We start from the raw sequence: 16,180 nt of genomic DNA on the forward strand, positions 1-16,180 counted from the left end.
GTGGAACCCGTCTGGTTCACAGATGGGAGGGTCATTGTTGTCTTTTCACTGCTAATTGTGCTACAGAACTGGTTTCTTCCATCAGGAACATAATCTAATTGTTAATAATTTTGTTCACCAGACAGTTTTCCTTTAGGAATGATCTAATCAAAGTTTCTCAGAAATGTATCACCTCAAATGCATCCTATCCTTGATCTCCTAGCACTTCTTCCTTAGTGCTTCTTTCCTGGGTTTCTCTCTCTTGCTCTTGATGATGACCCAGAAGAATAATTTTTCACTATTTTAGTGTCCTCCCATTTCGAAGACCTGTCACTTTGAAGATATAAATTCTCTTATTCTTAGGCTTTCCAGAAGCTCAAGTATTTAAAAGAATAACTGTATTTTAAAAAATATCAGTAACAATGAAGGCTAGGTGTTATTAGAGGCCTAGGCTGCTTCCTATCTCTGCAGAATGGGATATTCCATGTAAAATAGCAAGGCCATTGTGGAGTATCCATGACCTTCAGAATGTGTTCTGTGTCATCTTTTCACATAATTATAAATGGGAAATAAAATTAATGTAATCAATTGCTGGGTTTTGCAGATGTACCATTATTGTATTGGATTCTTTTCTTTTGAAAAACCAGCATCTAGTGGCATGATATAATCCAAGAATACTGTTCCATAAGTGTTGTTTCTTTCCACATCTCCCATCTGCAAGGAAATCTGCAGGTTGTAGTTGCAGAAAACACAGCCCTTACTGCTGCCTGTTGCCACATGTGTCCAGCACTGCAGCAGGGAAGGTGTGAAGTGTGGGGTCAGGTCACTCTGCATTCTCAGATGGATGGATGGCACCACCTCCACAGGCTTGCCTTCCTATTTTCTAGTTATTTTATTTTTAAATTTCCTTCTCTCTCATTATTCCAAAATGAAGCCACATGAAATCTGCCCCCAAAAATCCATCTGCTGACCAGAGCTGTTAGCTGCTGGTGCCAGAGAAATGAGTCTGCCCTGACTGGACTAATGAAGTTGGCCAAGGCACTTGAGACAATCTCAAAGAGTCACAGTGGGAGAGGGAGAGAGAAATACCAATTTCTTATATGCAAGTATTAAAGGAAACCATCTGCTCCAAAATACCCTTGGTTAGTGAATGTCTCCACAGGCAGTCTGCTAAGAGAGCAGTATCTGGAGCTTAGGAAAGCTGACTTTAAAAAGCAGTACTTGAAAAACAGAAGGATCTATTTTAATTTGTTTTTAATCCACTCCCCCTTTGTAGTTGTTTGCTTCCACCCCAGCTTCTAACAAATTGTACTTTTGGCTTCTGCAGCCTTTTTTACAAGACTGTTAAAGGGTATATGGGACCATCCTAGCAGGAGGGCCCTACAAAATTCCTTTATCCTCAGGGTCAGAGCTATGGGCTAAAGCCCTCTTCTCTTTTTGAGCAATTGAAGCAGCATTGGACTGCTTCAACTCCAGAGTTTTTACTGTTGCTGCTGATTCTGTGTGCTTTGTTGGTTATGCTGCACCACTTCCACCTTTAATGTTTTTCTGGTCTTTTTTTTTTTGACAAAAAAAGACAGAAATAACAATGGTTTGAAAATGGAACCAGTAGCAAATGTGAAGCTGCAAGTCCCATGTTTTCCTTGACATGTCATTACTGAAGGATCTAAGAGATATGTTTCATGTCTTGTCCAATATCTCTTCTTGCATAATTTTTGCAAGTGCTAATAAATCAAATCTCCCAGCTGAAGTCTAGTGTGGGTAACTATATTCTACCTAAAATTGCTCTGCAGTTACATTTGAACATGTTCTTGACTTCCCAGGTTAAATTGTGTGGCACATGAATTGCCAAATGGCAAGTGCCAACCCTTAGCTCTGTTCCAGATGTGCAAACTCTCTGAGCAAGGGGAGAGTGAGGCTTTGTCCCTATGGAATTTGTTGTGATGTTCCCTATGGCTCTTCATAGAGTACAATGCACATCTTCATGGCAATGAGAAGGGAATACAGTGGGGAATATCCAGCTGAGATTTGTTGTGTGAGCAGTTGCAATGAAGAAACAAAGCTGGTGGAACTCACAGTCTTACCAGAATTCATCCTGCAGCTGAGCTTTGTATTGTCAAATCCTCACAAAGAGAAATGGCTTCTCAACTTTGTCACAGACATCTTTTATGAAAAATCCTTTCCTTAGGATTTTTCCTCCTGAGAAGCTGAGAGGCCTCAGGAACAAAATGTAAACATTGATTATCTGCTGCTGTGGAATGCAACAGGTGGATCTGTGATTGGTCTCATGTGGTTGTTTCTAATTAATGGCCAATCACAGTCAGCTGGCTTGGACTCTGTCTGAGACACAAACCTTTGTTATCATTCCTTCTTTTTCTATTCTCAGCCAGCCTTCTGATGAAACCCTTTCTTCTATTCTTTTAGTATAGTTTTAATATAATATATATCATAAAATAATAAATCAGCCTTCTGAAACATGGAGTCAGATCCTCGTCTCTTCCCTCTTCCTTGGACCCCTGTGTACACAGTCACACACCTTTTTCCTTCTCTTTTGTTTTGTCTTGCTACTGCATCAAAAAAAGGTGCAAAGGAAAAATGAATTATTACTTTTTCAATATTAAATTATGTTTTTCTGTGTCTGGGCAGTCTTCAACTAAATAAGAATCATGAAAGCAAGGTAAGGAGTGAACAGGACTTCCAGAAGAGATGTTCCAGCAACTGCTTCAGTATTTTCTTATTTAGGAGACCTGAGTGCAAGTCCCATCTCTCAGGAGATTTTCTGCAGTAGATAAGTGGCTTTACTTTTGTGCATCTCAGCTCCTCAGTGACACTGAGGGCATTGCCTTGCTAGAGTTTGCTGTAGTGAATGCCAGCTCACCCTGTTTCCAAGGGATATCCACTGCCTGGGAATCTTTGCAGCACTGTACTCCTCTTTTTGTCTTCTGAGAATGTTAGACTGTGGTTCTAGCAAATGCTATTCCAGACTTTGCTCATTTCTTACTTCTCTAGTCAGAGATCGTAAGAAAAGGAGAGACCCAATCCAGTGTGATGGTTCTTTTTCAAAGAGCTGGTACAAGGGTTAGCATTTTGGGCAAAGTGTGAGGGTTTTTGGGCTTTTGCTTGCTATTTCTCTTACTCCGCAGAAAATGCTGCAGATTCTTTGGATGTGTGTGCACAGTGGGAGAACGTGCCCAGCTGAGATCCAAACACAAATGAAACAGAACTCGAAAAGTTCAAAGTTGACACAATCCAAGATCTTGCTACTAAGGGGAAAAAAAAAAAAAAAGCCCTTTTACTTTTCCTTTATTAAAACAAACAAACAAAAATCCCAAACAAACAGTAAAAAACCAAAACAACTCCCACCCCACTCCTCTTCCTTTTAAAATCCATGCATTAAATCAGCACACTGCTTTGGAGATGGAAGAGAGAGAGAGTTCTATTCCCAAAGCCTGTTTTTAATCATCAGATGATTTTTTGAGAAAACCTCTGAACATTCAGCACTTGTGGTCAGTTTTCCCTGCCCAGAAAACGAGTGGTTTTTGCAGACATTCCATAAACACAGGAAGCTTTGGCTGTGTCTAACAGATAGGGAAACAGAAAAGTAACATACACACAATATAAAGGCAAAAGCTGAAGTTGCCGTGATAGCTCTGAGGAATGTAGTCCAGGAGTCTGAACCTATAGCCAGAGCCAGATGTTTCAAACAGAATATCCCAAATCTGTAAAGTACAATTCTGACATAACCTGCCTATGTTTTAGATTTTTTTTAATTATTGATTTTCCTTCCTGAAGCATGGCACTATATTCTCTTTGAGTCTCTGGTTTTATTTTGTTTCTTTGGAGAGGTAAAGGGGCAGCATAAAGGGCTAAAAAACAGCTGTGAAAAATTCCTATGTTGTTTAGCTTCCTGATCATCTCATAACAGGTTTTAATTTTTATCTGACAAAATATTAGCCTCAGTTTTATCTGCTGCAGGAAGTTCCATGGATTCATATTTTATCCAAGTTTTCATCCGTTTCAAATTTTTTGTTTTCTAGCTGCTTACTGACTGTTTCATTTTTCTTCTAAAGAGTAGCTAAAAAGAAATTCCTGATTATCTTTTCCTGCACCGTTTGTTATTTCTATATAGCCTAACTGTTGTTAGTTTCCTTTATTAAAGAAACACTTAAATTCCTTTCATCCATGGGATTTTTTTTAAAGAGAAGTCTTTACTTTTTCCAGTTCCCTCACCAATCATTCTTTTCAGCTTTGCTTTTGCCCAGTTGCTCACCAGAACTGAAGCCACAAATACAGATGAAGGTATCCTTTTCCCTTTCAAATAGCCCTTTAATATTGTATTTATTTTCTTTTCCACAGAAGTGTTAACCTTTCTAACCTCATCAGCCCAATGAACAGAGATTTTAACAGAACTGAAAATTAGCCACCTGAGCAGTTAGTTATTAACAAGGGAAATTCAGACCATTTTCCCCAAAGTTCATTACTTCTCTCTGAAAAGTAAAGAATTTGCCTGATGTTAGTCTGTCCAGCTTTTTCATTTCTATCCAGTTAAAACTACAGGAGAGAACTTTTAATTGAAATATCCCTAACACTTTATGATGATTTCTGTGAATAAATTGTCATTGTTGGAATAGCTGAATCCGAGGACTTTTAATCATTCTGAATTTAGATTATGAATCAGAATAATGTGATTTTTTTTCTTTTTTAGAATCAGTATTCTTTGACAACCTTCCTAATTTTTAATTTGTTTTCTAAAATTCTCTGTTAATATGATTTTTCCCTTCACAAATGCTGTCATCATTGTCAGCCTGTTCATCCACAGAAACCCTGTTCCAGAAGTTTTTGCTCTGTGGAAATGTTTGATACTAAAAAATTGATCAATGAGACAAAAAAAACCTGCCAAGATTTTGAAATCTTCAGCACAAGTATCTTTCATGGTATTATATAATATGGGTGGCATTAAAATAGCCATGGAAAACAAGAGAAAAACAGTTTTACTTTTAGTAATGTGTATCCTTGCAGATGTTTCAGATTTCCATTGCACTCTTCTGTGGTAAATTCCTCTGTGAAAAGTTTAGTTACCATTTCATCAAGAGAGGGCTCCTTCATTTTTGGTGTGGTTTTGTTTTCCCCCAACTGCTCTGTGTTAACAAAGACAAGTTAAAATATTGTATGTTCTATTGCACTCTACAATTAAGATTTATAAGATCTAAAATATTGTGTTTGGAAAAAAAAATCCCCAATAACATATCATTACTGGGTTTATGCTAAAAGCTGCTTCATTTGGTTTGGTGAAACTCTTAGAATCCCAGTTGGTTTCCAGTTAAAATCTGCTTTTGATGTATTCCTGCTCCATCCTTCTGCTTTCTCAAACCAGCTCAATCTGAAACTTGTCCCATGGCTAATGGACACTGGTGCAGCTCCTCCCTGCTCCTTTGGGTGTGCTTTGAAACTGGTCAATAATAAGGAACAAAAGGCTCCTGGCCCTTCACACTGTTTTATCAAACTTGCTGCCATGGTAGCTTTAGCTCATTTCCAACCTCAAGCCACACCTGATAAGAAATTCTGTGTTTTACCAGGCAGGGTAGTCAAGTGGCAGCATAGTCCATAAGTTACAAATGTTGGAGTGGTTCAAGTGAAGTACACCCAAATCCCATCTAAAAGGGAGCTCTGAATCAGCTTCTGAAGAAAACTGTCAGCACCCTTGGAGAATTCCCTGCTGATCATCAAATGTTATCTGACCCCCACCAGGTAAAGGCTAAAAGTGATTTACTTTGGGTTTTTTACATGGAAAGCATGCAGTGTCTGCATCCTTTATTGTGCTGAGCTGTTTTCAGCAGTGATTTTGGCTAGTTCATCATCACAAGCTGTGTGGGAGATGTAGGCAACCTTGGAAAGGCAGGTGCTGAATAGATCCCATGCAAATTTTCCAAGGCAGAAATGCAGCAGTGAGAGCCCTTTTCACTGAGAGCAGATTTTCCAAGGCAGAAATGCAGCAGTGAGACCCCTTTTCACTGGGAGCAGATTTTCCAAGGCAGAAATGCAGCAGTGAGAGCCCTTTTCATTGGGAGCAGATTTTCCAAGGCTGAAATGCAACAGTGAGAGCCTTTTCCAAGCCAGAAATGCAGAAGAGAGCCCTTTTCATTAGGAGCAGATTTTCCAAGGCAGAAATGCAACAGTGAGAGCCCTTTTCATTGGGAGCAGATTTTCCAATGCAGAAATGCAGCAGTGAGAGCCCTTTTCACTGGGAGCAGATTTTCCAAGGCAGAAATGCAGCAGAGACCCTCTTTCATTAGAGCAAATTTTCCAAGGCAGAAATGCAGCAGTGAGAGCCCTTTTCACTGAGAGCAGATTTTCCAAGGCAGAAATGCAGCAGAGACCCCTTTTCACTGGGAGCAGATCAGATTTTCCAAGGCAGAAATGCAGCAGAGACCCCTTTTCACTGAGAGCAGATTTTCCAATGCAGAAATGCAGCAGTGAGAGCCCTTTTCATTAGGAGCAGATTTTCCAAGGCAGAAATGCAACAGTGAGAGCCCTTTTCATTGGGAGCAGATTTTCCAATGCAGAAATGCAGCAGTGAGAGCCCTTTTCCAAGCAGAAATGCAGAGAGACCCCTTTTCACTGGAGCAGATTTCCAAGGCAGAAATGCAGCAGAGACCCTTTTCACTGAGAGCAAATTTCCAAGGCAGAAATGCAGCAGAGACCCCTTTTCATGAGAGCAAATTTTCCAAGGCAGAAATGCAGCAGAGACCCTTTTCATTAGGAGCAGATTTTCCAAGGCAGAAATGCAGCAGTGAAAGCCCTTTTCACTGAGAGCAGATTTTCCAAGGCAGAAATGCAGCAGAGACCCTTTTCATTAGGAGCAGATTTTCCAAGGCAGAAATGCAGCAGTGAAAGCCCTTTTCACTGAGAGCAGATTTTCCAAGGCAGAAATGCAGCAGAGACCCCTTTTCATTAGGAGCAGATTTTCCAATGCAGAAATGCAGCAGTGAGAGCCCTTTTCACTGGGAGCAGATTTTCCAAGGCAGAAATGCAGCAGAGACCCCTTTTCACTGGGAGCAGATTTTCCAAGGCTGAAATGCAACAGTGAGAGCCCTTTTCACTGAGAGCAGATTTTCCAAGGCAGAAATGCAGCAGAGACCCCTTTTCATTGGGAGCAGATTTTCCAATGCAGAAATGCAGCAGAGACCCCTTTTCATTAGAAGCAGATTTTCCAAGGCAGAAATGCAGCAGAGACCCCTTTTCATTAGGAGCAGCTGCTGCCCAGTGTAACAAGATGTCTGTGCCACCAGTGTCCCTGAACCCAAGAGGTTTTCACCCAGTCCTGTGGTTTTCCTTATGAAGACCTTGGGATTCTCTGGACAAAGAATACTGAATCTTTTTCTTGAAAATTAATGGGGTTTTGTTCACTGGTCAGTTGGTCAGTGGGATTTTTCTTTTCTGTGTGATAATTAAATACAAGATTTTAGCAACTTCATGGAAGTAAAGGACTAAAGGACCATTATGAATAAGTGTTGCAGTTGTCAAAATTTCTATGCTGTTCTCAGGAGATTAACATGCAACCACAGAAATTTGTTCCAGGCAGACACTTGGCATTAAAAGATGCACTCCAGGATTTTTTTTTTCCCTTACGTTTGAATTTAATCCATCAGGCCATTTTTAAATGTAGGAAAGAGACTTTGTTTTTGAAAGCTGAGATTCCTGACATACTTCTGGTTTCAGAGGGAATATTTAGGGAATGAACAAGGGCCACAGGACTCTGCCTCCTATTTTGCCCCATTCTGCCTTTCTTCATCAAACCTGTTCTATGTTCTTTTGTTCTTTTGTGTGATAGGGAGAGATAAAAGTGTAGTTCTAGGTTAGATCTTCCTCATTTTTCTCTTCCACTTAATAAAAACCTGTGGCTGGTTATGCCTATTGACTCTTGATAGCAGTTGAGGGCTTCTTTGGGAGCTTCTGGAAAATCTCATTTGGTTATGTGTTGTGTACTCAGTGACTGCTTCCTGTGCCCACATATGAAGTAAATTAAGCACCCCAAAATGTCCTGAAGGTTGTCATCCTTCCCCAGTCATTATAACTGTCTTCCAACAGACAGTTTTTCAGCTATTTCTGGAGTAAATGATTTTTTGTGAAGACAGGAGAGCAGAAATTTATCTAGTCCCAATGCTCTTGCAGTCATGTTTGTACTGCCAAATTTCTGCTATTCTGGGAAAAAAAAATTAGCATTAACATAGCAAATGTTTCATCTTAATTTAAAATAATAAAGGAAGTCAGAAGAGGAAGGATGAGAATGTTTAGAATGTTAAAAATATACCTTTAAATTAGAGATTAAGAAAAATAGAATTAGGAAATCCCCTTACTTATAAATTCAGAACTCCTGAATGGAGGATTCTCTCAAAATTTTGTGAGTTGCAAAATGCTCAGCTGGCAGGGAAAATCACTCAGTGACTCGTTCATTTTTCTTTTAATCTTGAGTGTCTAGTTTTGCTTTAAAAATAAGCAGTGTGGGTTCTATGTTGAATTCCAGTACTGAGTAACATAAACCCTGAGGGTTTTTTTGTAAGTTCAAACAAAAAAAATGTGCCATGAGGTAACAAAGAATCTACTATTCTGGGTCTGAGTTTTGCTTCATACATTGTGAACTTAAGAGTATTACTTGTTACTGTTTCTCTGTCTGTGTTGTGAAATGGGCTTCTGCAGCCCTAAAATCTGAGAAAAAATTCCCTGAGGGCTGAGTGCTCATATTTGAAACATGAAGAGGAAGAGCAGCAATCCCTGGTTTTGTCAGAGCCAGGCTGTGCACGTTGCCTTGGTCAGGGATTGCTCAGGACAAGGCTCTGTTAAAGGAGATTTGGTGGGATTCTGTATGATTTCTAGTCCCAATGATCTTAGCGATACTTCATGTAATTATTTTTGAAGTTTTAGTAACATTTTCACCCCCTTCCCTTGATACTGATGCTATGTGCTGTACAGATGCTGAGAAATAAGTAGCAGCAATATTTCTTATTTGTGTATTGTTCTCACAGTGCTTCACAAACAGCAGTTTTTCAGCCTGTTTTAATTTTTTTCACAGACACAGAACCAGAGGCACAAAACAGGTAAGTTACATGGCAAAGGCACCAACTGGGAATCAGTGATAAGCCCTCATTTAGAAGAAAGTTCCTTCCTTTTATTTAATCTCTACAATGTTAAATGGGTTTTTATAAAACTTTCCTTTAATTAAAAAATCATGTAATGTTTTTAGGAATCCAATCGATTTAAACAATTTAGTTTGTCCTTTGTTTACTGTATTTAAATTTAAAGGACATGTTAGAAAGCTGTTATGAAATTTGGCACTGTCATTTATTGAATAAATTATTTATTTGGGGGGAAGAAACCAAAAATGTCCCCCAGCTATTTTGTTAAATTCTTGAGAGTTTAAGGTCTTCATGCTCTGAAAGCAGCTGTTAAACAAAATAAACTTCATGCAGGAAGTAGTGAAATTTAATGTCATTCAGAACTCAGAAAGGATGAAAAGAAAGAGCTTATTCTCAACATCAAACTCCTGTATTAATACTGAGAATTGATTCATCTCATGTAGGAGGTGTAAGAATCCCATTGGTTTTGGGTTTAAATTCTTCACTAATACTAAATATTCCATACAAGTTTTTTTATTCTATTTTTTTAATGTATAGTGCAGGAGTGTATCATTTTCCGTCTATGCCGAACACTCAGCCAAAACTAGATGTTTGATCTATGCATCCATCCTGAGGCTACGTTTTGCAGAACAGGGGAGGTTCTGCAGATGCCCTGTCTAATTAGAGAAGCAAATGATCAGGTGTGCTTTGCAGAGAAAAGCCCCAAACTGATCAGGTGTGCTTTGCAGAGAAAAACCCCAAATTAGCAATCCCAGCTTTACCTCCAAGAGGCTGCTGAGGCTGTGGTGGGCATACAGGACCATGCAGAGGTGCTGAGCAGAATTTGGTCTAATTAGCTGGCAGTGCTAATTAGAGTTTATCCCTTTGGGTGCTGAAGCAGCCAAACATCTTTCAGCTCTGGCACTTGCTTGGGGATTTTTACAGGGTGCTCATTATGTGATACACACCATGCCCAAAGGATCTGGAAAGTGATGCTGTGAGAAGAAAAGATAAATAGTAACCATAGCAGGAAGTTCTGAATATATCATTGTCTTAAGTACAGGAAATGCAATTATACCCTGGAGTATTGTAGAAACAGGCATCTGTATCTTGCTTTACATCAAGGTCATGTGGGGAGTATTTAGAGTGAGCAAGAAGGGCTCAGGTGAAGTGTACAATATGCTGTAGTGAGTTGAGCAGTTGTAGACAACAGAATGAAACCAGTGCTCTGCTTTTGCAAGGAAAATATCATGCAAAACAATCCTGTTTTGTGAACAGCCCTGACAAAAACATGGTGTATTGCTTTTCTAATCCAAGTTAAGGTTTAACTGCTCAGCGTGTACCCCATCTTCTGACTCAGGATTTATTTCAGCAAACCAACAGATCTTAAAATGTCATTTACCTGTTAAACACTCAAATTGAAATGCATTACAAAATGGTTTAAAAGTCAGACTTTTTTCCTTATATTCACTTGTCATCAGGATGCCCTTGTTACCTATCTGCTGACTGTTGCTGGATTTGTTAATAAAAGCAGGAGCAATGAGCAAACACTGCCAGATCTTGCCTTAAAAATCCTTCAGGCTGTTGTGGTAATAGCCAAAAACTAAAAGCTGCACATAGAGAAGTTGAGTTGGCATCCTGTCAAGGATCCAAAAACTGCCTCAGTTTTAGACTTGTAGGAGTTGCCAGCTTTAACAAGGCCTTCAGAAGGAATAGCTGTTAGCATGCAGAACCCTCATTCATCAGTGATGAAATGAGTCAGAATGTCCCACTCATGAGTCCTCCTCATCTCTGTAGCTTAGATGAATGAGTCCAGAATATCTAAATCTCACTAACTCTCAGCAGTTGAATGTTTTGAAGCCTTGGCTCTAGAGCTGTGTACTAAAGAAAGGCTTGAGCAGCCTTCAGTTTCATTTGTGTTTGATGTGCTGGTGTTAGAACATGCAGCCTTTGTGTCAGAAATCGTCATCTTTCCTGTAAACTGCTGAACTGAAATTGCAATCAGCAAAGTAAAACTTGTAAAGAAGGCCACTGGGGAACTGGGGCTCTGGATTAACTCACTGCTGCCTGCACTGGGAAGGTGTGTGGGTGATTCTTTGTAAAACTTTACTCCAGCCATGAGCTCCCAGGAGCCTGTGGCAGAGGGCTCTGTAACAGTCCAGTTCTGTGCTGAGCTTGTTGTTCCTGTAGACAAATGAATGTTAAAATAGCTCCTAATGAAACTTTAGCTCCTGGCTGGCTCCTAGGCCATCATCCAGCCATAGCAGCTATGCCATTTGAGTGCCAGCTTTCAATTCTGATGATTAACAATTGCTGCAGACCGTGGGAGGGCTGAGATGGATGTTAAACACTGACAGGCAGAGGATTACCACTTCCACTGGGCTCATTGTTGACACTTGCAAGCTGCTGCTCTGCCACCCACTGCTACAGTGCCACTGAGGAACTGGGAGAGCTGTGACACCAGGTTCTAGACACATTTCAAACCAATGTGTTGCTCAGGAAAACTGATTGAAAATTTGAAATAAAGGGAAAATTTTACCTGCAAAATGAAAAGGAGCTGTGAACTCTTCATTATCTGTGATGACCTTAATGCTTGAAACTGGCACCTGCATGCTGAAATACACATGTTGTGATACACTGCATTAATTACAGCAGTAGTTTGTGATGGGTGTGCAGGGACTCTTCTCTGCTATTGCCCAAGGGCTGTAGTGTGGCAAGCCCATGGCAGTCTTGTGCCCAACGTCTGTGAGCAGTTTTCCCACACAAATTAAAAGCCATTAATTTTGGCATCGTGGCATGTGAGATAATTTTAACTAACTCAAAGGTAGTTTTTCTCTGAAGAAAAATAGTATTCTTCACTGAATTTGTCAGCTTCCTATTTCAGATACTCCCTTTGCATCTGGTAATTTGGATAGTATGCTGGAACATTAAAAAAAAGTCTTCTGAGGTTTGATGAATTTACATTCAAATCAGGATTGATTCCAGGAAAATGATCTGGGAATTTACTTTTTCTGTTTCAATGGGACAGGGAGCAGTATGTAAAAGTAAATTATACAGACCCATGAGTTCTGCCTAAATAGCTTTTCATAGCAAAAATAGCATGAAGATTAATGAGAACATCGAGTAATTTCTTTAACAATAAAAAACATTAACTGCCAAGTAATTAGTGAAATGTTTCAGAGAAAGAAAAAGGAGCTAATGAGAGGACAGATTAGTATATATTTGTTATTCCTGTGGATTGGATTTCTTGTGTTTACCACTGCTGAATCTCATCTGGCATGCTGATAACATATCAAGTTGCAAAGATCTCAGTGATACCAAATGCATGTTTGCTATCAGGGACAATAGGAAAGGCCAAGATAAGGCTGTGGGACACATGGAGATGGATGTCAGGGGAGAGGCTGCACCTGGGCTGCGCTCCTGTTTCCTGAGCTGGGACTGAATGAACATTCCCCAGCTCTCGGGCTGTACAAATACAAGGTCTGAAGCGAAGGGGATAAAGTGTTACTTGTTCTGCTACACGATGAATGGCTGTTTATAAGATAAGGCCCCATGCATCTTTCTTCCCTTTCTCTCCTCTCAGAAAAAAAAAATGACTTCTCTGGGTTTGAGTAGACAATTTTTTCTTTACAAGTATTTGTTTGTGGGTTTTCTTTTTCCCCAGTGGGTCAACCTTTGATGGTAAAAAAAATCTTTTGGACAGACCTGGCAGTGTTGGCTGTTGACAAAAATTTACACTGTTTGAAGGCACAATCAGTTTGGTTCTCAGGATCTTCCCTAATCCTGAGAAAGGTGAATATTCAGGTCAAATAAAAAGTCTCCTGTCTTCCAGAAATAACCTCTTTACCTCCTAGGCTTATAGAATGAATTTTCACAGCTTAATTAATTATTTTCTTGAGGTATGCACACAGTTTGATTGAAACAGAATCATTCCTGAAGGTTAAGTGCAATATTAACTTTTTTGCTATCAGCAAATTTGCTTTTCCCAGAGCCAAAGTCAGACAGTAGAAATGTCCCACTCTGCTATTTCTTCATGGTAGAAATCTCTCAAGAATTCTGTGTAAATTCCTCAGTCATCAATCATAGGTAGATATGACGATAGTTTGTATGAATGTGGACATATTTTCCTACATCCTGTCCAAATTCAGATTGATGCCTTGATGTGTGATAGTTGAGAACCTCCACAAGACAAAATTAAATCCTGTCAGGAGAGGGATGCTCACATGTACAGCCAAGCAACTCCTGTCCATTCACTTACTGCAGCAGCTTTACTTTATTCCTTCTGTGCTGTACTGCTGCATGAACTGCTTTGAATTCTGATACAGGATTTCAGGACATTCCTAAAACACTTGAACTTTTCCCAGTTGCAGCCAAGAGAAGGGAAATTGCTGTCTGCCCTGATATTTTGATATTTCTCTACAGCATCTCTCTGCTGTTGTATCAAGGGATGGACATCAGAAATATAATCAGGTTTCTTATTTCCTATTTTTCATTCCTGCTCTGTGCTGCTATCATATGTTACTGTACCAATAAGATCAGTAACACAAATCTGTCAGAGGTATGCAATGGTAATTGTTCTTTGTTCTGCTGAGGAAAAATCCCCAACAAAACTGCAAAGATGAATTTCAGGACACCTTGTAATCTTGTAGATATGGCAGCAGATGTTACAGTGATAGTGTACTTATCTATATTTAGCTCAAAGCACTGCTTCACAAGGATGGAACTCTGCCTTTGAAGGTATTGGCCTTCTTGTTGTCCACAACTTTTTCTCAATTGCATTCAGTAGAACTTGGTCTGTTATCATTTGGGATAAATGTAATTGTTTGGGATAAATGTAATCATTTGGGATAAATGTAATAAGTGTAAATCAGAGATCACAATATTTAATGCAATTTCTGCACCATTGTAAGGTAATGAGTGGACTCTCACCATAAGAGTTGCTTCTTTTTGGATTTGTTGATTCGCAGTTCTTTTCAGTTTGTTGTTTGGGTACAGTTGATTGTAGTATTTTTTTTCCCCCCCCTCATTGCATATTAATTGTCTTTTTCTTTACTTGGCCTCTTCACTGTTCTTCTTTTCTATTGCTCAATACCATACTCTAAATCAAAATGGACTGGATATTCTTTTTCAAGACTATTTTTTAAGCACTTTTTTAAAATATAAGATTACTTCAATCAGATTTAAGTGACTCAAGACTTCACTGAGTGGGACATAAATCTAACAATATATAAATACAAAAAAACAGTTTTAAAATTATCTATTAACCTTTTTTTTGGTCTGAAATGTTCTGAAGCTATAAAGAGAAAGATCTAGGAAGGCATCTTACCAAGAGTGGACTTTGGGTTTTGTCTTTCTGTTACTTGTTTTTTGTAGGTTTTTTCCAGAGAATGACATTAGTAACTCCTAACTACCAGCTAAAGCAAATCTGATTTTAAAAGAAAGCACAATACAAAAATTTGGGAGACATGTTTGTTCAGCTGAAATCCAGCGAATAACAGTAGTGCAATTAGAGTGAAAGGAGTCTTAGGGAAAAAATAAAAAAGACCTTCTCAGAGCTATTTTAAGATCTTAGGTCATGAGTTAGGTCATGTGCTTCTTAGCATTTGGTGTGGTATCTGAGTAGACCCTCGGATTACAGATCAGGGCAGGTGCAGAAGACTGTGCTATAAATACTGCTTTACTTAAGGAGTTCACTGCTTTCTTGAATGACAAACCAAACAAACATTAGTTCTGAAGAGGAAAATTATTAAAATAATTTGAAGCTTAGTTTTCCAATAAATCATTCCATAGTTCTTAATTACAAAAGCTAAACTGCTCTCCACCATTCCCTAGGAAATGTTACAGAAAACCTTTTCAGGGTTACAGCATGTGCTAAGCATGACTGGCATGTTCTGGGGTATTTCTGGACTTGTTTGCTGCCTATTGAGCTGTGCAGAGAACTGGCCATTGGGATTCCTGCCTTCTGCTTTAGGGCCTTCTCTTCCCTGATGGCTGAAGCATAGATGACCAGTTTCCCCAGGGGAAATTTGCTCTTTTCATGCTTCTTTCAGAAATATTGTCCCTCAGTTTCTATAGTGCAAAGCTCTTGGAGATCCTTACAGGATAAAATACGCTGACTGTACTAGTAAAACCTTCCTGATTTCATCAGTATTATTTTATTTGTTTTTCTAGGTGAATGCAGATGTTTTCAATTTCCTATTTTTGATAATATCCTACACTCATGTTGTTGGCTTCCTTTGTCCAAAAGGAACATTCCTGTTTTACAAGGGCAGCAGAGGCCTCAGAGGCCTTTGAGAAATTGGTTTATATTTCATTTACATTTGCCTCCATGTGAGGGAACACTCCACTTTTCAAATGACATACAGGCCTGTGAGTTCACTGTGACTGACCTAACTTGAATCCTTAATAGTCTTTTAGGAGGCATGTTTTATAGAACTGGCAGAACCAGTTGTTAGGTGTCATTTCCTGTATATTCCTTAAAAAAAAACCACACACACACAAAAAAGCCCCAACCCACAACCCAAAACAGGAGAAGAATAAGAAGTAGGTAAAGCAACTGCAAAGGCGTGTTTGAAGTTTTTCCAAGTGATTATGTCCACCTACCCTTTTGTCTGTTCTCAGAATCAAACCCCTATGGTCAACACAATCAATGCCCAAAGAGCAAATCCTCCTCAAGGCAAATTTCTGCCCATGACAAGGGATAGGTGACATGACAGAAACATCATTTTATAAGCAAGTCTCAGCCTTGCTCCTTACTGTATTGTCAGTGAGCCTGAACTGTGGCATCACCTGCTCACAGAAGTAGTTGTGAATTTCAAAACTAGCTATCCTTTCTTGGTGTTTTGAGTTTGCTGTCTTGATTTTCTAAAGAGCCCAATTAAATTAACAGAATTCAAAATAAGTTCAGTAGGTACTCCCCAGAAGAAAGTGAAACTACTGCTAAGGAGTTCCTGCATCATTTATCAATGAGAGGGGATGAGATGAGATGAGATGAGATGAGATGAGATGAGATGAGATGAGATGAGATGATGAGATGAGATGAGATGAGATGAGATGAGCCATTGTGGTGAAAAACAAGAGGTGACAAG

The sequence above is a fragment of the Zonotrichia leucophrys genome, chromosome 10, assembly GCF_028769735.1.
Source record: "Zonotrichia leucophrys gambelii isolate GWCS_2022_RI chromosome 10, RI_Zleu_2.0, whole genome shotgun sequence".
Taxonomy (NCBI): Eukaryota; Metazoa; Chordata; class Aves; order Passeriformes; family Passerellidae; genus Zonotrichia; species Zonotrichia leucophrys.